At 43.5% G+C, this 26907-nt stretch overlaps 1 protein-coding gene across 1 annotated transcript in view; it reads left to right on the plus strand.

Moving 5' to 3' along the window:
- Positions 1-26907, plus strand: part of AJAP1 (adherens junctions associated protein 1) — a 302246-nt gene that overhangs the window by 10982 nt on the left and 264357 nt on the right. The gene's annotated exons all lie outside the window — the stretch shown is intronic.

The raw sequence follows: 26907 nt of genomic DNA on the forward strand, positions 1-26907 counted from the left end.
AGAGTGCCCCCAAATGTAACAGAGCTCCCCCAAATATAATATAGTGCCTCCAAATGTAACAGAGTGCCCCCAAATGTAATATAGTGCCCCCTAATGTAACAGAGTGCCCCCAAATGTTACGGAGTACCCCCAAATGTAACAGTGCCCCCAAATGTAACAGAGTGCCCCCAAATGTAATATAGTGCCCCCAAATGTAACAGAGTGCCCCCAAATGTAATATAGTGCACCCAAATGTAATATAGTGCCCCCAAATGTAACAGAGTGCCCCCAAATATAATATAATTCCCCCAAATGTAACAGAGTGCCCCCAAATGTAACAGAGTGCCCCCAAATGTAACAGAGTGCCCCCAAGTATAATATAGTGCCCCCAAATGTAATATAGTGCCCCCAAATGTAACAGAGTGCCCCCAAATGTAATATAGTACCCCCAAATGTAAAAGAGCGACCCAAATGTAATAGAGTGCCCCCAAATGTAATATAGTGCCCCCAAATGTAATATAGTTCCCCCAAATGTAATATAGTTCCCCCAAATGTAAAAGAGCGACCCAAATGTAATAGAGTGCCCCCAAATGTAATATAGTGCCCCCAAATGTAACAGAGTGCCCCTAAATGTAATATAGTGCCCCCAAATGTAATATAGTGCCCCCAAATGTAATATAGTGCCCCCAAATGTAACAGAGTGCCCCCAAATGTAATATAGATCCCCCAAATGTAATATAGATCCCCCAAATGTAAAAGAGCGACCCAAATGTAACAGAGTGCCCCCAAGTATAATATAGTGCCCCCTAATGTAATATAGTGCCCCCTAATGTAATATAGTGCCCCCAAATGTAATATAGTGCCCCCAAATGTAACAGAGTGCCCCCAAGTATAATATAGTGCCCCCTAATGTAATATAGTGCCCCCAAATGTAATATAGTGCCCCCAAATGTAATATAGTGCCCCCAAATGTAAAAGAGCGACCCAAATGTAACAGAGTGCCCCTAAATGTAATATAGTGCCCCCAAATGCAACAAAGCGCCCCCAAATGTAACAGAGTGCCCCCAAATGTAATATAGTGCCCCCAAATGTAACAGAGTGCCCCCAAATGTAACAGAGTGCACCCAAATGTAACATAGTGCCCCAAATATAATGTAGTTCCCCTTAATATAATATAGTTCCCCGAAATGTAACAGAGCACCCCCAAATATAATATAGTGCCCCCAAATCTAACAGAGTTCCCCCAAATATAATATAGTGCCCCCAAATCTAACAGAGTTCCCCCAAATATAATATAGTGCCCCCAAATGTAACAGAGTGCCCCCAAATGTAATATAGTGCCCCCTAATGTAACAGAGTGCCCCCAAATGTAATATAGTGCCCCCAAGTATAATATAGTGTCCCCAAATGTAATATAGTGCCCCCAAATGTAAAAGAGCGACCCAAATGTAACAGAGTGCCCCCAAATGTAACATAGTGCCCCCAAATGTAACATAGTGCCCCAAATATAATGTAGTTCCCCCAAATGTAACATAGTGCCCCAAATATAATGTAGTTCCCCCAAATGTAACAGAGTGCCCCCAAGTATAATATAGTGCCCCCAAATGTAATATAGTGCCCCCAAATGTAATATAGTGCCCCCAAATGTAACAGAGCCCCCAAATGTAACAGAGTGCCCCCAAATGTAACATAGTGCCCCCAAATGTAACATAGTGCCCCAAATATAATATAGTGCCCCCAAATGTAATAGAGTGCCCCCAAATGTAATATAGTGCCCCCAAATGTAACAGAGCCCCCAAATGTAATATAGTGCCCCCAAATGTAACAGAGTGCCCCCAAATGTAACAGAGCTCCCCCAAATATAATATAGTGCCTCCAAATGTAACAGAGTGCCCCCAAATGTAATATAGTGCCCCCTAATGTAACAGAGTGCCCCCAAATGTTACGGAGTACCCCCAAATGTAACAGTGCCCCCAAATGTAACAGAGTGCCCCCAAATGTAATATAGTGCCCCCAAATGTAACAGAGTGCCCCCAAATGTAATATAGTGCACCCAAATGTAATATAGTGCCCCCAAATGTAACAGAGTGCCCCCAAATATAATATAATTCCCCCAAATGTAACAGAGTGCCCCCAAATGTAACAGAGTGCCCCCAAATGTAACAGAGTGCCCCCAAGTATAATATAGAGCCCCCAAATGTAATATAGTGCCCCCAAATGTAACAGAGTGCCCCCAAATGTAATATAGTACCCCCAAATGTAAAAGAGCGACCCAAATGTAATAGAGTGCCCCCAAATGTAATATAGTGCCCCCAAATGTAATATAGTTCCCCCAAATGTAATATAGTTCCCCCAAATGTAAAAGAGCGACCCAAATGTAATAGAGTGCCCCCAAATGTAATATAGTGCCCCCAAATGTAACAGAGTGCCCCTAAATGTAATATAGTGCCCCCAAATATAATATAGTGCCCCCAAATGTAATATAGTGCCCCCAAATGTAACAGAGTGCCCCCAAATGTAATATAGATCCCCCAAATGTAATATAGATCCCCCAAATGTAAAAGAGCGACCCAAATGTAACAGAGTGCCCCCAAGTATAATATAGTGCCCCCTAATGTAATATAGTGCCCCCTAATGTAATATAGTGCCCCCAAATGTAATATAGTGCCCCCAAATGTAACAGAGTGCCCCCAAGTATAATATAGTGCCCCCTAATGTAATATAGTGCCCCCAAATGTAATATAGTGCCCCCAAATGTAATATAGTGCCCCCAAATGTAAAAGAGCGACCCAAATGTAACAGAGTGCCCCTAAATGTAATATAGTGCCCCCAAATGCAACAAAGCGCCCCCAAATGTAACAGAGTGCCCCCAAATGTAATATAGTGCCCCCAAATGTAACAGAGTGCCCCCAAATGTAACAGAGTGCCCCCAAATGTAACATAGTGCCCCAAATATAATGTAGTTCCCCTTAATATAATATAGTTCCCCGAAATGTAACAGAGCACCCCCAAATATAATATAGTGCCCCCAAATCTAACAGAGTTCCCCCAAATATAATATAGTGCCCCCAAATCTAACAGAGTTCCCCCAAATATAATATAGTGCCCCCAAATGTAACAGAGTGCCCCCAAATGTAATATAGTGCCCCCTAATGTAACAGAGTGCCCCCAAATGTAATATAGTGCCCCCAAGTATAATATAGTGCCCCCAAATGTAATATAGTGCCCCCAAATGTAAAAGAGCGACCCAAATGTAACAGAGTGCCCCCAAATGTAACATAGTGCCCCCAAATGTAACATAGTGCCCCAAATATAATGTAGTTCCCCCAAATGTAACATAGTGCCCCAAATATAATGTAGTTCCCCCAAATGTAACAGAGTGCCCCCAAGTATAATATAGTGCCCCCAAATGTAATATAGTGCCCCCAAATGTAATATAGTGCCCCCAAATGTAACAGAGCCCCCAAATGTAACAGAGTGCCCCCAAATGTAACATAGTGCCCCCAAATGTAACATAGTGCCCCAAATATAATATAGTGCCCCCAAATGTAATAGAGTGCCCCCAAATGTAATATAGTGCCCCCAAATGTAACAGAGCCCCCAAATGTAATATAGTGCCCCCAAATGTAACAGAGTGCCCCCAAATGTAACAGAGCTCCCCCAAATATAATATAGTGCCCCCAAATGTAACAGAGTGCCCCCAAATGTAATATAGTGCCCCCTAATGTAACAGAGTGCCCCCAAATGTTACGGAGTACCCCCAAATGTAACAGTGCCCCCAAATGTAACAGAGTGCCCCCAAATGTAATATAGTGCCCCCAAATGTAACAGAGTGCCCCCAAATGTAATATAGTGCACCCAAATGTAATATAGTGCCCCCAAATGTAACAGAGTGCCCCCAAATATAATATAATTCCCCCAAATGTAACAGAGTGCCCCCAAATGTAACAGAGTGCCCCCAAATGTAACAGAGTGCCCCCAAGTATAATATAGAGCCCCCAAATGTAATATAGTGCCCCCAAATGTAACAGAGTGCCCCCAAATGTAATATAGTACCCCCAAATGTAAAAGAGCGACCCAAATGTAATAGAGTGCCCCCAAATGTAATATAGTGCCCCCAAAAGTAATATAGTTCCCCCAAATGTAATATAGTTCCCCCAAATGTAAAAGAGCGACCCAAATGTAATAGAGTGCCCCCAAATGTAATATAGTGCCCCCAAATGTAACAGAGTGCCCCTAAATGTAATATAGTGCCCCCTAATGTAATATAGTGCCCCTAAATGTAATATAGTGCCCCCAAATGTAACAGAGTGCCCCCAAATGTAATATAATGCCCCCAAATGTAACAGAGTGCCCCCAAATGTAACAGAGTACCCCCAAATGTAACATAGTGCCCCCAAATGTAACAGAGTACCCCCAAATGTAACAGAGTGCCCCCAAATGTAACAGAGTACCCCCAAATGTAACATAGTGCCCCCAAATGTAACAGAGTGCCCCCAAATGTAATATAGTGCCCCCAAATGTAACATAGTGCCCCAAATATAATGTAGTTCCCCTTAATATAATATAGTTCCCCGAAATGTAACAGAGCACCCCCAAATATAATATAGTGCCCCCAAATCTAACAGTGTTCCCCTAAATATAATATAGTGGCCCCAAATGTAATTGTAATGCTGGAAGGGGTTAATCACAGTGACCTGACCTCAGAATAACCCTCCCAGCATTACAAAGAAACTACAAAGCTGCAGATACAGCCTGCCAGAGAGGAGGGGAAGACAGAGAAAATGTCACACACAGATATTTGTGTCTTCAGCAGAAAGCAGCAGCTGAGAACTGGGGGAAGGCGACTGAATAGATAATAACAAGTATGGAAGGAATTGTTAGTCTCAATACCATCATGCAACAAGGTTAGAAAATAAAAGCGAACAACGTATTCCCAGAAGTGGCGCCACTCCTGTCTGTAGGTTGGGCCTGGTATTGCGGCGGACATGAACGCAGTTTCTCTCCCTGTAAAACCAACCCATCAAGTATCCTGACCATCGGGGGGGGGGTCTGCCATACCTGCGCCATTCCCATCCCACGCTTACAATCGATCTGCTGAGCAGAATACTCTGCGACCTTCAGCAAAGTTTCAGCCGCTCGTACAATTCCTGGGGCTTCACTGCATAAAAAAGTCCAATTTCCTGTGTAATCTTGTGCGTGGAGCGCGGCGCGGTGGAAGCTGCGGATTCAGCAGAAGCGCCGACACCTCCTGACAATATGTCATCACATGTCACCGTGTCACCGGGAGACACGCCTGAGGTCACCGCTGACTGGCGGCAGGCGATAAGCCACAGACGTTTATAATTGCTGCAGACGCGGGCGGTGGGATGGCGATAAGTGCTCCATAATAGAAGCCGCTCCGTCCAGGGAAGTGCTCGCTCTCTTTTCTTTCGCTGTTGATAGGAGAGCGTCTCACACCCGCTCAACACTTCTCTTTAACTTTAAATGAAATGAGTAGAAGATAAATTGTCGTTGTCTCCTTTAAGATTTAAAGGGGATATTGCTCCTAGAGTTAGGTTTTTTTCTTTGTATCATACCATAAAAATACAGTGTACAGCACAAATATGGAGGCTGTCCTGCGGTCGGTTGCTATGGGCGATAAGCAGGGTTGTTGTTTTTTTTAGACAGCTCATAGATCATGTGATTATGTGAATGGCGTCCTATGGAGCAGCATCCCCCATGACCCCTGCCGGAGAGGACCCCATTCACATGACTGGTTCAGGTCCCAGCAGGTCGGACCCCCACCAGACAGATCCTCACCCCCTAGCTAGTTTAATCGGTGATACGTTTTATTCTTAAGAAAACCCCTTTAAGAAGGAGGAAGCAATGAGGACGAAGATGGCTCGTCACCCATAGCAACCAATCACAGCTCCGTCTCCATTGCTCAGAATGGAAAGTGAAAGCTGCGCTGTGATTGGTTGCCATGGGTGATTCGTTTTCTTTTAAACAGTTCATAGATCGTCCTTATTATTTCCATCCATCAAACTGCAAATCCAGAGCAGAAATTCCGGATAATTCCACCATATGGTCCTGTGGACATCCCCTCTAAGAAGGATGTTATAGGGACGCCTGCAATCCTGGAATCCCTACATACACTGTATACACTATCTCTCCTTCGGCATATATATATATATATATATATATATATATAGTATATATATACTGTATATTTATATTACACACTCTCTTTCCTCCGGGCTCCATCACTATCCCCTGCCATTTGGCTTGGGGCCCTGTAGTTACACTGCTCACTATCCCATATATATATGTATAGTATACACTCTGCTCACTATCCCATATATATATATATATATATATATATATATATATATATATATAATATATATATATATATATATATATATATATATATATGTATAGTATACACTCTGCTCACTATCCCATATATATATGTATAGTATACACTCTGCTCACTATCCCATATATATATATATATATAATATATATATATATATATATATATATATATATATATATATGTATAGTATACACTCTGCTCACTATCCCATATATATATGTATAGTATACACTCTGCTCACTATCCCCTATACACCGTATCTAAATACAGTATACACTCTGCTCACTATCCCCTATATACAGGATATATATATATACAGTACACACTCACACCGGCCGCCTGTCCTCTCTACTTGATTATTGGGTTTGCTGTGCGCGCAGCAGATCAAGTCCACGGCCTGAATAATAGAAAACCTGCGATCAATAAATCAATAGGATGCATGGTTTACTGGAGATTTAAAGGAGCAGTGGCTGATGGGTGAACGTCATGCGTCTGATGGAAAACAATGTAATAATAACTCTGCTACTTATACCATGTGACCCCATAATGTCAGCCCAGAGCTCACACAGTAACACATGGGCCTCACCAAGATGGACTCCAATAGCCTCACCGCAAACTATGGAGCCCTAAGGGTATGTTCACACTACGGAATACAGAGAGAAACTTCAAGTGGAGGCCACACTGTTCTTTCCCATTGTCTCAATGATATTCTCAAGCTCAATCTGCCGTCTGTGCAAAGAACTGACACGTGTATGCTCCTGTGTGCAGATGACGTGTATGCTCCTGTGTGCAGATGACATGTATGCTCCTGTGTGCAGATGACGTGTATGCTCCTGTGTGCAGATGACGTGTATGCTCCTGTGTGCAGATGACGTGTATGCTCCTGTGTGCAGATGACGTGTATGCTCCTGTGTGCAGATGACACGTGTATGCTCCTGTGTGCAGATGACACGTGTATGCTCCTGTGTGCAGATGACACGTGTATGCTCCTGTGTGCAGATGACACGTGTATGCTCCTGTGTGCAGATGACGTGTATGCTCCTGTGTGCAGATGACGTGTGTATGCTCCTGTGTGCAGATGACGTGTATGCTCCTGTGTGCAGATGACGTGTATGCTCCTGTGTGCAGATGACACGTGTATGCTCCTGTGTGCAGATGACATGTATGCTCCTGTGTGCAGATGACGTGTATGCTCCTGTGTGCAGATGACGTGTATGCTCCTGTGTGCAGATGACATGTATGCTCCTGTGTGCAGATGACATGTGTATGCTCCTGTGTGCAGATGACGTGTATGCTCCTGTGTGCAGATGACGTGTATGCTCCTGTGTGCAGATGACGTGTATGCTCCTGTGTGCAGATGACACGTGTATGCTCCTGTGTGCAGATGACGTGTATGCTCCTGTGTGCAGATGACGTGTATGCTCCTGTGTGCAGATGACGTGTATGCTCCTGTGTGCAGATGACGTGTATGCTCCTGTGTGCAGATGACGTGTATGCTCCTGTGTGCAGATGACACGTGTATGCTCCTGTGTGCAGATGACACGTGTATGCTCCTGTGTGCGGATGACATGTGTATGCTCCTGTGTGCGGATGACATGTGTATGCTCCTGTGTGCAGATGACGTGTATGCTCCTGTGTGCAGATGACGTGTATGCTCCTGTGTGCAGATGACGTGTATGCTCCTGTGTGCAGATGACGTGTATGCTCCTGTGTGCAGATGACGTGTATGCTCCTGTGTGCAGATGACGTGTATGCTCCTGTGTGCAGATGACACGTGTATGCTCCTGTGTGCAGATGACGTGTATGCTCCTGTGTGCAGATGACGTGTATGCTCCTGTGTGCAGATGACGTGTATGCTCCTGTGTGCAGATGACACGTGTATGCTCCTGTGTGCAGATGACACGTGTATGCTCCTGTGTGCAGATGACTTGTATGCTCCTGTGTGCAGATGACGTGTATGCTCCTGTGTGCAGATGACGTGTATGCTCCTGTGTGCAGATGACGTGTATGCTCCTGTGTGCAGATGACGTGTATGCTCCTGTGTGCAGATGACGTGTATGCTCCTGTGTGCAGATGACGTGTATGCTCCTGTGTGCAGATGACGTGTATGCTCCTGTGTGCAGATGACACGTGTATGCTCCTGTGTGCAGATGACGTGTATGCTCCTGTGTGCAGATGACACGTGTATGCTCCTGTGTGCAGATGACACGTGTATGCTCCTGTGTGCAGATGACACGTGTATGCTCCTGTGTGCAGATGACGTGTATGCTCCTGTGTGCAGATGACGTGTATGCTCCTGTGTGCAGATGACGTGTATGCTCCTGTGTGCAGATGGCGTGTATGCTGCTGTGTGCAGATGACACGTGTATGCTCCTGTGTGCAGATGACGTGTATGCTCCTGTGTGCAGATGACACGTGTATGCTCCTGTGTGCGGATGACATGTGTATGCTCCTGTGTGCAGATGACACGTGTATGCTCCTGTGTGCAGATGACGTGTATGCTCCTGTGTGCAGATGACGTGTATGCTCCTGTGTGCAGATGACACGTGTATGCTCCTGTGTGCGGATGACATGTGTATGCTCCTGTGTGCAGATGACACGTGTATGCTCCTGTGTGCAGATGACATGTGTATGCTCCTGTGTGCAGATGACACGTGTATGCTCCTGTGTGCAGATGACGTGTATGCTCCTGTGTGCAGATGACGTGTATGCTCCTGTGTGCAGATGACGTGTATGCTCCTGTGTGCAGATGACGTGTATGCTCCTGTGTGCAGATGACAGACACTTCAGTGACCCCTGTAGTGACCTCTTCAGTGACCTCTTTAATGACCTCTTCAGTGACCTCTGTATGTCGTTTTTTCTCTGTAACTTCTGGCCGGCACATTAGACCTGGTGAGCCGGTGTTATAGAGGTGATATGTGCTGACCCAGCATGGTTACATCCTACCTGCTGCCCAGGTGATTCTGTGGTCGGTCGGTGGGACCAGTGCAGCAGTGACCAGAAAGGAAGAGGCAGTAACAAACCTTCTCTGCGTTCCGATGGTCCCTGCAGTTATTCATGGTCCAGACCTATAAGTTCGTGGTCACGTTGACCTCTACTGTGTTCATGATACAAGAGTAGTGCAGCCAAACCATTATCCCTGAAAGCCGTACTGGAGTGCGGCAACAGCTGCAGCCGCAGGGACTATGGGTGTCTGCAATGAGCTGTCAGACTAGTGTGAACAGAGCCTAGATGGGTCCATAGTATGTATCCTGACCGATCTCCTATCAGTGGTCCCGGGCAGAGGAGGCCATCCTCATGTGTCTACCTTCTTCTCCTCATCCGTCCTCTGCCGGATCCGTGTCTGCCATAGCCATGAAGCACGGTTGGGTATGAACGTCTGGCGGCATGTGGAGTAAACGCTATGGATAAACACTAATATATAATACATGCAGCATATGCAGGGTTAGTTACTAAGTAGGTTGCTGCCTGGGGATAGAAGAGGGAAATGCATAATGGAAGCTGTTATGGAGGGAAAAGACTTTTACAGACCATTAGGTAGATGTGATCTCGGCGCGGCTTTCTCCGTGTGACTGCAGGTGATAACAGCACAATGTATAGAACGATTGTTTGATAACTATTATGCTGCACGCCGTCCACCCAGGACGTGGAGGAGCGCAAAGCTGCGGCAAGCGGTGGGGACAGGTTCATCATCTCATCGCTATGGTTTCAACTCTCCGTACTGATTCATTGTTGTATCGACCAGAAACCTGATACCGATCTCCTAATGCACGGCTGCCAGGACGTGCTGCAGAGCTGAACTCTGACAGTCTGGACACCACAAATCTCAAAGCAATATCTATACACAGCCCCCGCCATGCTAATAATAATGGTGTCTGATGCTGCAGAGGGGTCTCTGGGCCCCACCATGCCCCACAGCCCAGGTCCAACCACCACCCTGGGGGCAGCGACATCGCTCATAATGTTATATACTGACTGTGCTCAGAAAAACACGGCCGGGTGCAAGGGAGACAGAATCTGTGACGTCCCTGCACCATGTGGAGACCATTGCTGTCTATGGCGTCGCTTCCGCGGAAGAAGGGAAGAGAGGAACATTTGTGGAAATTGGAAGCTTGGAATGTTAACCCTTCCTGCAACAAATATGAAAGAAAACGTCCAGGAAGTATACAGGAAGCTATTACCGAGCACGTTCTATATGGACAGAGGGGGGGGGTCATTGGTTCTGGTGGCCGAACATGGGTAGAGGAGAGGAACGTCTAGGAAAGTCCATGGTGGTTATAGGTAGAATGTAGTGAAGGTGGAGTCTGACTACAAGAACGTCCACCGCGCCCACCTATGAAATGTTTACTGTACCCAACTATGGAACGTCCACTGCGCCCAACTATGAGACGTCCATTGTGCCTAACTATGAAACATCCATCAATCCCAACTATGAAACGTCCACCGTGACCAACTGTAAAACGTCAACGGATCCCAACTATGGAACGTCCACCGCCCCCGACTATGGAACGTCCACTGCCCCCGACTATGGAACGACCACCGCCCCCGACTATGGAACGTGCACCGCCCCCGACTATGGAACGTGCACCGCCCCCGACTATGGAACGTGCACCGCCCCCGACTATGGAACGTGCACCGCCCCCGACTATGGAACGTGCACCGCCCTCGACTATGGAACAAGCACCGCGCCCAACTATGAAACGTCCACCGCGCCCAACTATGGAACGTCCACCGATCCCAACTATGGAACGTCCACCGATCCCAACTATGGAACGTCCACCGTGCCCAACTATGAAACGTCCACCGTGCCCAACTGTTACCCTGTGAGCTCTGAGCCCAGGAGGCTGCTAGGTTGGGGTCCTTCCATTTGCCGGGTATTGCCGAGCCTTTTGCCCCCGTCATAGACCTTGTACAGGGAGATGGATAAGGGGGCACTTGAGATTAGTAACTTAGGGAGGGGGATGTAATTACTAACAAATATTTCTTAGGATCGTATTTGTCCCCCCCCCCCCCCCAATTATGAAAAATAATCTATTTCTTAAGCTAGAGAAAACTATTATAGGCTGAGTTCTCCTGAAGATCACAGTATGATGTGAAGGACTTTGTTCTACTTGTGTTCCTCTTGTGTAGACTCCTGCGGAAGGTTCCGTACTGGCCTTGAATCATTGTAATCAGCACTAAATGTTCTGTCACTGTGGAGTGATATCGAGTCTTTTCAGTGGCACATTTGTTATGAATAGTGGAAGCCGGCAATATATTACTGCTCAAGGTAATGACTGTGCCGCACATAGCTGATATATACCCCACCAATCAGCAAATAACAGACCCTCATACACATGACCCGCTGTACTCTCTGCAGTAACCCGTTCTCCTGGACTCTCACAGTGCACAAGAGCAGTATAATAGTAGTTATATTCATGTATATAGGAGGCAGTATTATAGTAGTTATATCCCTGTATATAGGGGGCAGTATTATAGTAGTTATATTCCTGTATATAGGGGCAGTATTATAGTAGTTATATCCCTGTATATAGGAGCAGTATTATAGTAGTTATATTCTTGTATATAGGAGCAGTATTATAGTAGTTATATTCCTGTATATAGGGGCAGTATTATAGTAGTTATATTCCTGTATATAGGGGCAGTATTATAGTAGTTATATCCCTGTATATAGGAGCAGTATTATAGTAGTTATATTCCTGTATATAGGGGGCAGTATTATAGTAGTCATATTCCTTGTATATAGGAGCAGTATTATAGTAGTTATATCCCTGTATATAGGAGCAGTATTATAGTAGTTATATTTCTGTATATAGGGGGCAGTATTATAGTAGATATGTGGGTAGTGAGATACAGAAGCCTGCACCACTCCAAGACAATGCACTTTCTAGATGGAACCTTGGGTAAGTCCTTTGGGCCAGACAGCGTGTGTGAATATGGCTGCTGAAAGGGGGTGCACACTACAGAGGTGAGAGGTACTGAAGTGGAGAAGGAGAAATATGCAGTCGCACTCACCCTTGGACTTTCAGCTGAGCGGCTTTATTGCAATTCACAAGGTGCGGGGAGGGAGAGGACTCAGGTGTGTACGCGTCCTGGGACGGCCGTTTCGGGGATACGCCCCCTTTGTCGACCAGGTGATGACGTCAGGATGCCAAGAAGGGTGTGATATACAAAATACAATGTGCACGTGATGTATAACAACCAATAAAAACATTTCACAGGTATGAGACAAATACGCTTAAATCGTTACGCTCGTTAAGGCCGAGCGGGCCAACTGCGCTCAAACGTGAGATCCATGTAGATTCCCTCCTCAATAGGGTTAAATGCCTGTCTGAGCCATCCTTGGGGGGGTCAACCCGCTCAAGTCCCAGAAATCGTAATGAGGAGGTGTTACCCTTGTGGACAGTTCTGATATGTTCAATCAGACGGGGGACCCCTTTACCCGTCTTTACAGAATAGACATGTTCTTTAAAACGGATCCATAATGCCCTCTTTGTTTTGCCTATATAAAACATTTGGCAGCTACACACTATGGCATAAACTACGTAACAGGATTTACAAGTTATGAAGTCATGTATGAAGCAGTCGCTACCACCTAGGCGGATATAGGCTACATTTAGCATTTGTGCACAATATTTGCACTGTCCACATTTTTTGTTTCCCTGTGGCAGGGTAGAAGTGAGCCATTGTTTCTGATTCGTGGCTGTGCGTTCAGTGTGTGTATTGTTGCTAAGACAATCTCCTAAGTTTTTATTTTTCCTGTATGATATGCAAGGTCTGCAGGAAGCTATTTCAAAGAGGTCAGGATCACTTTCTAAAAGATGCCAATGGCGCAGAATAGAATTTTTCAATGTGGTGTTCATTGGAGAATTTTGAAAAATGAAATTAAATCTTCTATCATTGTTTTTATTTTTCTGGGATGATTTGAGTAGAGAAGCTCTGGTTTTGGATTCAGCGCGATGTTTCGCTTCGTGTACTATGTTAGGGGGGTAACCCCTTTCCAGGAACCTCTCCTCCATTTCGAGAGCTTGCCGTGAGAATAACTCATCGGTATTATTAACCCTACGTAGCCTGAGCATTTGGCCATAAGGAATGGCTTTTTTTGTGTGCTCAGGGTGGGAGCTCTCGAAATGGAGGAGAGAGTTACAGGCTGTAGGCTTCCTGTATACGGAGGTACAGAGGAAATCATTTCTGACCTCCACGAGTACATCTAGAAATTCGAGGGTCAGTCCTCCAAATTTCGATGTGAAAAGCATGTTAACCTTGTTGGACTCATTGAGGTACTGTATGAAATCTGAAAAATCCTTTTCAGTTCCCTGCCATATCATAAAAACATCATCTACAAATCTGTAGTAAGTTTTGATGTATTTAATGTATGGGTTGCTAGGGGTAAACACAATGTCGTGTTCCATTTTTGCGAGAAACAGGTTAGCATACGTACAGGAGACCGGCGTGCCCATGGCAGTGCCGATCTCCTGTCGATGCCACCTGCCCTCACTCATGAACACGTTGTTGGTGAGGATAAATTTTAAGGCTTCCCGAATAAAGTCCTCCATGGATGTCGTGGCATCATTATGTCTAACGAACCAGGATACAGCCTCTACACCCGCATCATGAGGGATGCGGGTGTAGAGGCTCTCCACATCGATGGAAACAAGGGAGCAGTCAGTTGTCCAGGGGGTATCATCTAGCATCTGTAAAAAATGACTAGAATCTCTGAGGTATGAGGGTATGCACTTTAGGAGTGGATTTAATAGCCAATCCAAAAATTTAGAGAGGTTCTCAGTTAGTGAATTGATGGCTGACACGATCGGGCGCCCAGGAGGTACTTCGAGCGATTAGTGAATCTTGGGCAAGAAGTACCACCTGGGCGGCCTGGGGGCTGTGGGGATGAGTTTTTCTGCCGTTCTTTTATCGATGGTGCCCTGGGCAGTGTATTTGTTCAGCATAGACCTTAGTTTCTCCTTAATCTCCGGGGTAGGATCCTTATTTAGGGTAATATATGTATTCCTATCTCCGAGTTGGCGATGTGTTTCTGCTGTACAATATTCCCTGGACATAATTACGGCTGCTCCCCCCTTGTCTGCCCTGCGTATTCACTAATCGCTCGAAGTACCTCCTGGGCGCCCGATCGTGTCAGCCATCAATTCACTAACTGAGAACCTCTCTAAATTTTTGGATTGGCTATTAAATCCACTCCTAAAGTGCATACCCTCATACCTCAGAGATTCTAGTCATTTTTTACAGATGCTAGATGATACCCCCTGGACAACTGACTGCTCCCTTGTTTCCATCGATGTGGAGAGCCTCTACACCCGCATCCCTCATGATGCGGGTGTAGAGGCTGTATCCTGGTTCGTTAGACATAATGATGCCACGACATCCATGGAGGACTTTATTCGGGAAGCCTTAAAATTTATCCTCACCAACAACGTGTTCATGAGTGAGGGCAGGTGGCATCGACAGGAGATCGGCACTGCCATGGGCACGCCGGTCTCCTGTACGTATGCTAACCTGTTTCTCGCAAAAATGGAACACGACATTGTGTTTACCCCTAGCAACCCATACATTAAATACATCAAAACTTACTACAGATTTGTAGATGATGTTTTTATGATATGGCAGGGAACTGAAAAGGATTTTTCAGATTTCATACAGTACCTCAATGAGTCCAACAAGGTTAACATGCTTTTCACATCGAAATTTGGAGGACTGACCCTCGAATTTCTAGATGTACTCGTGGAGGTCAGAAATGATTTCCTCTGTACCTCCGTATACAGGAAGCCTACAGCCTGTAACTCTCTCCTCCATTTCGAGAGCTCCCACCCTGAGCACACAAAAAAAGCCATTCCTTATGGCCAAATGCTCAGGCTACGTAGGGTTAATAATACCGATGAGTTATTCTCACGGCAAGCTCTCGAAATGGAGGAGAGGTTCCTGGAAAGGGGTTACCCCCCTAACATAGTACACGAAGCGAAACATCGCGCTGAATCCAAAACCAGAGCTTCTCTACTCAAATCATCCCAGAAAAATAAAAACAATGATAGAAGATTTAATTTCATTTTTCAAAATTCTCCAATGAACACCACATTGAAAAATTCTATTCTGCGCCATTGGCATCTTTTAGAAAGTGATCCTGACCTCTTTGAAATAGCTTCCTGCAGACCTTGCATATCATACAGGAAAAATAAAAACTTAGGAGATTGTCTTAGCAACAATACACACACTGAACGCACAGCCACGAATCAGAAACAATGGCTCACTTCTACCCTGCCACAGGGAAACAAAAAATGTGGACAGTGCAAATATTGTGCACAAATGCTAAATGTAGCCTATATCCGCCTAGGTGGTAGCGACTGCTTCATACATGACTTCATAACCTGCAAATCCTGTTACGTAGTTTATGCCATAGTGTGTAGCTGCCAAATGTTTTATGTAGGCAAAACAAAGAGGGCATTATGGATCCGTTTTAAGGAACATGTTTATTCTGTAAAGACGGGTAAAGGGGTCCCCCGTCTGATTGAACATATCAGAACTGTCCACAAGGGTAACACCTCCTCATTACGATTTCTGGGACTTGAGCGGGTTGACCCCCCCAAGGATGGCTCAGACAGGCATTTAACCCTATTGAGGAGGGAATCTACATGGATCTCACGTTTGAGCGCAGTTGGCCCGCTCGGCCTTAACGAGCGTAACGATTTAAGCGTATTTGTCTGATACCTGTGAAATGTTTTTATTGGTTGTTATACATCACGTGCACATTGTATTTTGTATATCACACCCTTCTTGGCATCCTGACGTCATCACCTGGTCGACAAAGGGGGCGTATCCCCGAAACGGCCGTCCCAGGACGCGTACACACCTGAGTCCTCTCCCTCCCCGCACCTTGTGAATTGCAATAAAGCCGCTCAGCTGAAAGTCCAAGGGTGAGTGCGACTGCATATTTCTCCTTCTCCATTATAGTAGATATATTCTTGTATATAGGGGCAGTATTATAGTAGTATATTCCTGTATATAGGAGCAGTATTATAGTAGTTATATTCCTGTATATAGGAGCAGTATTATAGTAGTTATATTCCTGTATATAGGAGCAGTATTATAGTAGTTATATCCCTGTATATAGGGGCAGTATTATAGTAGTTATATTCCTGTATATAGGAGCAGTATTATAGTAGTATATTCCTGTATATAGGGAGCAGTATTATAGTAGTTATATCCCTGTATATAGGGGCAGTATTATAGTAGTTATATTCTTGTATATAGGAGCAGTATTATAGTAGTTATATTCCTGTATATAGGAGCAGTATTATAGTAGTTATATTCCTGTATATAGGAGCAGTATTATAGTAGTTATATCCCTGTATATAGGAGCAGTATTATAGTAGTTATATCCCTGTATATAGGGAGCAGTATTATAGTAGTTATATCCCTGTATATAGGAGCAGTATTATAGTAGTTATATCCCTGTATATAGGAGCAGTATTATAGTAGTATATTCCTGTATATAGGAGCAGTATTATAGTAGTTATATTCTTGTATATAGGAGCAGTATTATAGTAGTTATATCCCTGTATATAGGAGCAGTATTATAGTAGTTATGAACTGGAGAGAATGGAACGGCTGCACATCCCATCTATGGCTGATACTAATGCCGCCAGGCCTATATTAAAAATCAACACCAGAGTGTCTGTATATGAATTGATCAAACCATATTGCCCCGTGTACCACCATTATAGTAGTTATATTCCTGTAGTTATATTCCTGTATATAGGAGCAGTATTATAGTAGTTATATTCCTGTATATAGGGGCAGTATTATAGTAGTTATATCCTTGTATATAGGAGCAGTATTATAGTAGTTATATCCCTGTATATAGGAGCAGTATTATAGTAGTATATTCCTGTATATAGGGGCAGTATTATAGTAGTTATATTCCTGTATATAGGAGCAGTATTATAGTAGTTATATCCCTGTATATAGGGAGCAGTATTATAGTAGTTATATTCCTGTATATAGGGGGCAGTATTATAGTAGTTATATCCCTGTATATAGGAGCAGTATTATAGTAGTTATATCCTTGTATATAGGAGCAGTATTATAGTAGTTATATCCCTGTATATAGGAGCAGTATTATAGTAGTATATTCCTGTATATAGGGGCAGTATTATAGTAGTTATATTCCTGTATATAGGAGCAGTATTATAGTAGTTATATTCCTGTATATAGGAGCAGTATTATAGTAGTTATATTCCTGTATATAGGGGCAGTATTATAGTAGTTATATTCCTGTATATAGGGAGCAGTATTATAGTAGTTATATTCTTGTATATAGGAGCAGTATTATAGTAGTTATATCCCTGTATATAGGAGCAGTATTATAGTAGTTATATTCCTGTATATAGGAGCAGTATTATAGTAGTATATCCCTGTATATAGGAGCAGTATTATAGTAGTTATATTCCTGTATATAGGAGCAGTATTATAGTAGTTATATTCCTGTATATAGGAGCAGTATTATAGTAGTTATATTCCTGTATATAGGGGGCAGTATTATAGTAGTTATATTCCTGTATATAGGAGCAATATTATAGTAGTTATATTCCTGTATATAGGAGCAGTATTATAGTAGTTATATTCCTGTATATAGGAGCAGTATTATAGTAGTTATATCCCTGTATATAGGGGGCAGTATTATAGTAGTTATATTCCTGTATATAGGAGTAGTATTATAGTAGTTATATTCCTGTATATAGGAGCAGTATTATAGTAGTTATATTCCTGTATATAGGGGGCAGTATTATAGTAGTTATATTCCTGTATATAGGAGCAATATTATAGTAGTTATATTCCTGTATATAGGAGCAGTATTATAGTAGTATATTCCTGTATATAGGGGCAGTATTATAGTAGTTATATTCCTGTATATAGGAGCAGTATTATAGTAGTTATATCCCTGTATATAGGGAGCAGTATTATAGTAGTTATATTCCTGTATATAGGGGGCAGTATTATAGTAGTTATATCCCTGTATATAGGAGCAGTATTATAGTAGTTATATCCTTGTATATAGGAGCAGTATTATAGTAGTTATATCCCTGTATATAGGAGCAGTATTATAGTAGTATATTCCTGTATATAGGGGCAGTATTATAGTAGTTATATTCCTGTATATAGGAGCAGTATTATAGTAGTTATATTCCTGTATATAGGAGCAGTATTATAGTAGTTATATTCCTGTATATAGGGGCAGTATTATAGTAGTTATATTCCTGTATATAGGGAGCAGTATTATAGTAGTTATATTCTTGTATATAGGAGCAGTATTATAGTAGTTATATCCCTGTATATAGGAGCAGTATTATAGTAGTTATATTCCTGTATATAGGAGCAGTATTATAGTAGTATATCCCTGTATATAGGAGCAGTATTATAGTAGTTATATTCCTGTATATAGGAGCAGTATTATAGTAGTTATATTCCTGTATATAGGAGCAGTATTATAGTAGTTATATTCCTGTATATAGGGGGCAGTATTATAGTAGTTATATTCCTGTATATAGGAGCAATATTATAGTAGTTATATTCCTGTATATAGGAGCAGTATTATAGTAGTTATATTCCTGTATATAGGAGCAGTATTATAGTAGTTATATCCCTGTATATAGGGGGCAGTATTATAGTAGTTATATTCCTGTATATAGGAGTAGTATTATAGTAGTTATATTCCTGTATATAGGAGCAGTATTATAGTAGTTATATTCCTGTATATAGGGGGCAGTATTATAGTAGTTATATTCCTGTATATAGGAGCAATATTATAGTAGTTATATTCCTGTATATAGGAGCAGTATTATAGTAGTTATATTCCTGTATATAGGAGCAATATTATAGTAGTTATATTCCTGTATATAGGAGCAGTATTATAGTAGTTATATCCCTGTAAATAGGGGGCAGTATTATAGTAGTTATATTCCTGTATATAGGAGCAGTATTATAGTAGTTATATTCCTGTATATAGGAGCAGTATTATAGCAGTTATGCTCTTGTATATAGGAGCAGTATTATAGTAGTTATATTCCTGTATATAGGAGCAGTATTATAGTAGTTATATTCCTGTATATAGGAGCAGTATTATAGTAGTTATATTCCTGTATATAGGAGCAGTATTATAGTAGTTATATTCCTGTATATAGGAGCAGTATTATAGTAGTTATATTCTTGTATATAGGGAGCAGTATTATAATAGTTATATCCCTGTATATAGGAGCAGTATTATAGTAGTTATATCCCTGTATAGGAGCAGTATTATAGTAGTTATATTCCTGTATATAGGAGCAGTATTATAGTAGTTATATTCCTGTATATAGGAGCAGTATTATAGCAGTTATGCTCTTGTATTTTGAGGGTTGTATCACTGTTATATTGTTCTACAAGGGGAAAATATTATTGTAATCATTTCATTTTCTGCAGGTGGTAGCTTTATAATAGTTATGTCATATTGGAGAATGGCTTTAATAGAACTGTACACAATATTACATCTGGAAAAAATCCCATTTAGTCAGTGGGAAGTAAAGGCCTAGTAGACATGGCCATTTATTGGATACGGCAGCAGCGGCCTGGGGGGATCTGATAATTGTGATCATACGGTAGAGAATAAAGTGTTATAGACCCTGCTCTCCCCCTCACTATATTATGTGTACAGGGATGGAGGAGCCGGGATATTTATCATCCAGTGTCTGATGCTGAATGCGGATTTGATTTCTGTGGCTTCTCTCTCCTATAAGTAGAATGACCTCGGGGAGTGTTTTGGTTAATAGAAGTATATTAGAGAGTCTGTGATAATGGAATCCTCTTATATACAAGCCATTGTCCAGTAATAACACTCCACTTATAATCGTCACCCGGCCGTGTTCTGCCGTTCTGGGACATGGTGGCCGGCTAGGACGGTGTTTGCTGTAGTTATAGTCTATTACTCTGGTGCATGCAGTGCGGGGGAGATGCGTTCAATTCTTCATACAGTAAATGCATCTGATGGATTACACAATGCCGGCCGTCTGCCAAATGAAACTGCTCCATTACAGCCCCAGCGTACAGTATATTGTATATTCTATCCGATCAGCATGATATACAGCAAGAGGGAAGGAAAGGGTTAACCTTCAGCCATTGCCCGGATATTAGTCCCCGCAGATCCAGCTGATCCTCCTCCTGTAAACCTCCACAGTCCTCATTGTTTTATTTGCAAAACAATTACAAGACGTTAATTAAAAGTGTGGTGTAGTACTCGGCCAGTGGTGGTAATGTTGTGACACCAGTGCTGGTCCAGCTTACAGGTGTGCCGGCTGTGATGGCTCCTGTCACGGTAATCCTGAGTGGCAACTGACCTACCCGGACTATTGGTACCACCCACAGAAAGGGGAAAAATAACCCAAGGTGTGCGGTGCTGTGTGTATACTGTAGGTGCTGGTGCGGAGGAAAGGATGATGAAGTCCTAGTGATGGAAAAATATAACAGCTTTGCTGTGCAGTCTCTGGATAAAAGAAATCACATTGGCAGCAATAGACAAATCTTTGGGCAGACTTTAGTGCTTGAACTTGGTTGTGCTACGGAGATACTTGAAGAAGTATAGTAGAGTAGAGGTAGTTGTAGCAGTGCTGGAAAAGTTTAGAGTAGAGTGGAGCAGCGTAGAGGAGAGGAGTTTGTCAAGGGAGTCCTAACCCAATGTAGTACTGTACTCTGCCAGAACTTTGTGGAATACTTGAGTGAGAAATACCTGTACCCGTGTATAGACTATAGTCTGACCACCTTCTGCCCTACAGTGTCGAGCTTCCCGTCCTAATAGTGTGATACAAGCCCCAGTATTGATTATCTAGGTGAAGCCAAGCTTCCAAGCCTTTATGGTTACCTTTGCTTCGAGATAGGATTCGTAGACCCTTTGGTAGCTTTGTCCTATCCAGGCTAGTTCCTCTTGTATATCAGGATACTGCCCTGCACCTTTTTAGACTGGTTCACAGCATGGGCTAGGATGATCCCCGACTCTTCTCCCTTTGTAGTATCTAGCACTGCATAGTTAATGTAGGATAAATACTGAAAGAACTGAGTGTCTCCAGTTGCTTCTGCATACACATGTCTTAAGCAACTGATTAACACACTGTCTGAACTGAACTGATTTGTCCTAAAGGGTCCTGGCAGAGCCAGGCCCTGGCTTGGCTACAGCAGGGACGCCTGCTCTGTATGTCCTTCTCCCACGAGAATCGGAGTAGAACTGATGCTACACTTCTCTTACTAAGTAACTTCCTACAGGGGCTGTGTTATCTACCCTGTGAGAGGTGGAAAGGAATGTGTGCAAGAAAAAGAAGAGTGATAGGTTAAAATTAAAGAACATCTCCTATAAGGCAATAAGAGCACATGGCACACATAAAACAGTAACCCTTGGCTAGCTTCATCTGTGCAACACATAAGAGCCCACACTTACATCTAGTGGTGAAACTATAGAATACTTCCTTCATCACCACTGAACCTAGAGTAAGAAGCTTTTTCAACAGGTGTATAAGAAAAGAACACCCGTTGTGGGACAGCACAATTAGTTCTCTTTGTGCTTTCCCTCTTCTCTGTTGTATTGACCTCTTGGACGGACTCATAGACCCCCGAGCCCATAGAGATTTCCCTCTCAAAATGTGGAGATTTGAGTTACAATTGAAAGTACGAAAGAACAGAAACAGTAACCACTCTCAGCCCCCGCGTTACCTTCATATTCCTCCAGAGAGAGGAATTCCTACAGAGATTGTATAGAGATTACAGAGATACAGAGATTGTATAGAGATTACAGAGATACAGAGATTGTATAGAGATACAGAGATTCAAAGCTTTTACACAGGGATTACAGAGTTATAGAGGGTAAGTAGTACGGAATAAGGAGTACAGTCATATAGGGGGACACCTATGTACGCCGACTTCAAAGCCACTCCCCCTTTTTCCTGTCTGAGTTTATTAGGAAGCGTCTCTTAGGCTCTGCGCAATAAATATAGGTTTGTATAATAATTTACGCCTCCTTGCCGCCCATCCCCCGCCTGCCCATCGAGCTGGGGATACGGCAGTCATTTGCCTAAGAAACAGGCTTTGTAATAGTCTCCCATAGTCTTCCAACTCGTCGTCTTTATCGTCCTTATTATCGTCCTTATTATCGTCCTGATTATTGTCTTGATTATTGTCCTGATTATCGTCCTGATTATCGTCCTGATCATCGTCCTTATCGTCGTCCTTATCATCATCCTGATTATCGTCCTGATTTTCGTCCTTAGCATCGTCCTGATTATCGTCCTGATTATCGTCCTGGTTGCTGCAGGATTCCTGATATGTATCAGTATGCAGCTCTTATATCCGACTCCTTCCTGAAATCTATTTACATGCCTATTAACGCCCTTGTATCTGGGGGATAAAACCTGCGTCGATATATAAAGATAATAACCAGAGAGCGCGGTTCACAGAGCAGCAAATTGCGCTTCACACGTTCTGAGACTTCTGGTAATTTTTATGAGTTCTCTTGATCTTTCTTTTAATCTGTTGAATTTTATGATAAATATTTATGCAAATTGGGGATAATATTCCTGTAAAGCGGCGGAATGAAAGGTGGCGGCACCATAATGAATTTAGCCTCTGGTTTAGGTCACTTCATCAGAAAGTCTAATTCCTTCTGTACGCGGTTAGCTCCGTCATAAACCACTCCAATTATACATTCTATAAAAGGGTCATCCCATAAGGATAAGGCTCTTGTTTAGGCCCTGGTGGGGCATATATATGGCATGGGGCCTCTAGTCACATTGGAGAGACACCAGTAGCAGCTCATCTCATATGGTCTCCTATCTCAGGGTAGTATAAACTAGAGACAGAGAAGCTGAGCAGGATGATGCATCCCTTACATGGACAATAAGTAGTCCTGTCCATATCAGTAGTCCTGAATATTCATGAGTTGCAGAAAACTCCGCCCACCAGCTGCTTATTGGCAGTTATATATCCATGCTGTGTATAGGCAGTTAACTGTCAATCAGCAGCTGGAGGGCGAGGGGAGGGGTGTGGCTTTAACTGTGTATGCATCTTAAAGACGCACAGACAGTAGAAAACTATGCACGCCTAGGATTCCGGGTCCTGTATCCTGGATTCCAAGGGGAGCCCGGCAGTACAGCATTTTGCACAGCTTTCAGGTCCAGTGCTGGTCTTGAGGACTTCTTGGGGTCTCTTTTGCCTTACAGGGGTTGCATACAGTCTGTGAGTCGTGTGTTAGACCCCCTGCTATACACTATAGCTTTGGATAATTCTGTATACAGCTCCTCAGTCATTTCCTGTCTCTTTGGGGGCATTTGGGTCCATTCACACACAATAGCCACATTAGCCCATATGACTTTGGCTTGCTCGGTATTTAGACTTTGTGTTACTTTTGTTTGTAAATCTAGAATCCTAAAGGCAACTTTCCCAGTATTGGTTGGCGTGTGCACATAACATTGATATGCAGCACCAGCCTCCATGCTGGGTAGAGTTGGCCTTTAATAATTGAGATTATCTCTAAGAACACAGAACATTTCCACTGATATTTGATGAAATGCTCCGATATTGTGCTGACAATAACACCGGGGAAACTGAAACAATATTTATGGATTTTCCTGGTATAAGAGAAGAGTTTCCAATAAAATGAAACTTTAAAGACAATAAATAGAGGTGATGCCGCTGGATACGATCACAGCTCGCAATAGCCGAGGCAACTCTGTCAATATCCGGGCTGCTATGGAGGAAGGGAAAAAAAACTCAGACAATTGATTTCTCTGAGAGCGAGGAGGGCGTCAGCTGGTGGAAACTCTGGAAAGTGAACAATAAAGCATAAACAATAAAAAGTTATAAAAACTAAAACCTAGTGCAAGAGAAAAGTGGAGGTGATGTCCAAGGCAACAAAAGAGATTCCAGCAGTAACGTCCCAAAAGGTGTGGACCCGCTGTGTTACCTTACTGCTGTGTTACCTTACCGCTGTGTTACCTTACCGCTGGGTTACCTTACCGCTGGGTTACCTTACCGCTGTGTTACCTTACTGCTGTTACCTTACCGCTGTGTTACCTTACCGCTGGGTTACCTTACCGCTGGGTTACCTTACCGCTGGGTTACCATACCCCTGTCTTACCTTACCGCTGTTACCTTACTGTTGTTTTACCATACCGCTGTGTTACCTTACTGCTGTGTCACCTTACCGCTGTGTTACCATACCGCTGTGTTACCTTACAGCTGAGTTACCTTACCACTGTGTTACCTTACCGATGTGTTACCATACCGCTGTGTTACCTTACCGCTGTGTTACCTTACCGCTGTGTTACCTTACCACTCTTTTACCTTACCGCTCTGTTTCCTTACTGTTGTTTTACCATACCGCTGTGTTACCTTAATTAAAAAAAAAGGACAAATTTGGTCAGCTCTCCTAGAACACCATTCACACTAAGCAGGAGCACGTTGCTATGGCTGAAGTTGCAAACACAAAAACACAAAAAAATGCAACGGCTCACCGCAATGGCAAGGTACAGACCCACTACAGACATGAAAATAGTTAAAACCGGCCCCTCCCCCCCAACTGCCAAAAAAACTTCCACAAAAATAACGAGGCTCTTGGTTACCATTTGAAAATGGTGTAAACTGCCCCACCACGTTACGGTGGCCTCATACCGGGGCAGTCCTCCACTGTACTATGGCCTCTCCATGGCATGAAATACACCTATGGAGAGCTGACTAAATTTGTCCCTTTTTTTTTTTTTCTGTGTTCCAGATGGTGGAGTGGCTCCCTCTACTTGGCCGTGCACTCCACCTCCCCCACCCAGGTGGTGTCATTACTTTTGCCGGTATTAGACTAATCTTCCATGCCCAGAGCATGGGCGTATTTCATGCAGGGCCGTATTTACCACTAGGCACCTGTGGTCCGGTGCTTAGGGCAGCACCTTGCAGGGGGGCAGCACCAGGGAGCAGGGGGAAGGAAACAATTTTTTAGTTTTTTGTTTTTATTTTTTTAATCTTACACCTCCTGTTCAGACTTGCCAGTAAATCTGGTGTCTTTTTAAGGGGGTAAGGGGGGAGGGGGGGGGGGGGTGTTGTTCAGTCTGTTTTGGCTTTGACGTCTGGAGCTATTACCTACCAATCCTGTGGTGAGAATACCTTCAGACAATATGCAGGTGGCTCTTATCATTGATTCTATGTGGAAATGTATGTTTAAAGCAGTTAAAAAACATAAAAAAAAGGGGATTAAGATAATCTTTCTGCATGTAGAGAGATGCATGTGGCCGAAACCACGTTCCCCCACGCTCCGCAAGATGGGGGTGTCTTCAGGTTTAGTGCCTAGGGCAGCAGCAGCTGTTAATACAGCCCTGATTTCATGCCATGGAGAGGCCATAGTACAGTGTAGGACTGCCCCGTCATGAGGCCACCGTAACGTGGTGAGGTAGTTTACACCGCTGTTTTACCTTACCGCTCTGTTACCTTACCGCTGTGTTACCTTACCGCTCTGTTACCTTACCGCTCTGTTACCTTACCGCTGTGTTACCTTACCTCTCTGTTACCTTACCGCTGTGTTACCTTACCGCTCTGTTACCTTACCGCTGTGTTACCTTACCGCTCTGTTACCTTACCGCTCTGTTACCTTACCGCTGTGTTACCTTACCGCTCTGTTACCTTACCGCTGTGTTACCTTACCGCTCTGTTACCTTACCGCTGTGTTACCTTACCGCTCTGTTACCTTACCGCTGTGTTACCTTACCGCTGTGTTACCTTACCGCTCTGTTACCTTACCGCTCTGTTACCTTACCGCTCTGTTACCTTACCGCTCTGTTACCTTACCGCTGTGTTACCTTACCGCTGTGTTACCTTACCGCTCTGTTACCTTACCGCTCTGTTACCTTACCGCTGTGTTACCTTACCGCTGTGTTACCTTACCGCTGTGTTACCTTACCGCTGTGTTACCTTACCGCTCTGTTACCTTACCGCTGTGTTACCTTACCGCTGTGTTACCTTACCGCTCTGTTACCTTACCGCTGTTACCTTACCGCTCTGTTACCTTACCTCTCTGTTACCTTACCGCTGTGTTACCTTACCGCTGTGTTACCTTACCGCTGTGTTACCTTACCGCTCTGTTACCTTACCGCTGTTACCTTACCTCTCTGTTACCTTACCTCTCTGTTACCTTACTGCTGTGTTACCTTACCGCTGTGTTACCTTACCTCTCTGTTACCTTACCGCTGTGTTACCTTACCGCTGTGTTACCTTACCGCTGTGTTACCTTACCGCTGTGTTACCTTACCTCTCTGTTACCTTACCGCTGTGTTACCTTACCGCTGTGTTACCTTACCGCTCTGTTACCTTACCTCTCTGTTACCTTACCTCTCTGTTACCTTACCTCTCTGTTACCTTACCGCTCTGTTACCTTACCGCTCTGTTACCTTACCGCTGTGTTACCTTACCTCTCTGTTACCTTACCGCTCTGTTACCTTACCGCTCTGTTACCTTACCGCTGTGTTACCTTACCTCTCTGTTACCTTACCGCTGTGTTA

Source organism: Dendropsophus ebraccatus, chromosome 12 (assembly GCF_027789765.1).
Source record: "Dendropsophus ebraccatus isolate aDenEbr1 chromosome 12, aDenEbr1.pat, whole genome shotgun sequence".
NCBI lineage: Eukaryota > Metazoa > Chordata > Amphibia > Anura > Hylidae > Dendropsophus > Dendropsophus ebraccatus.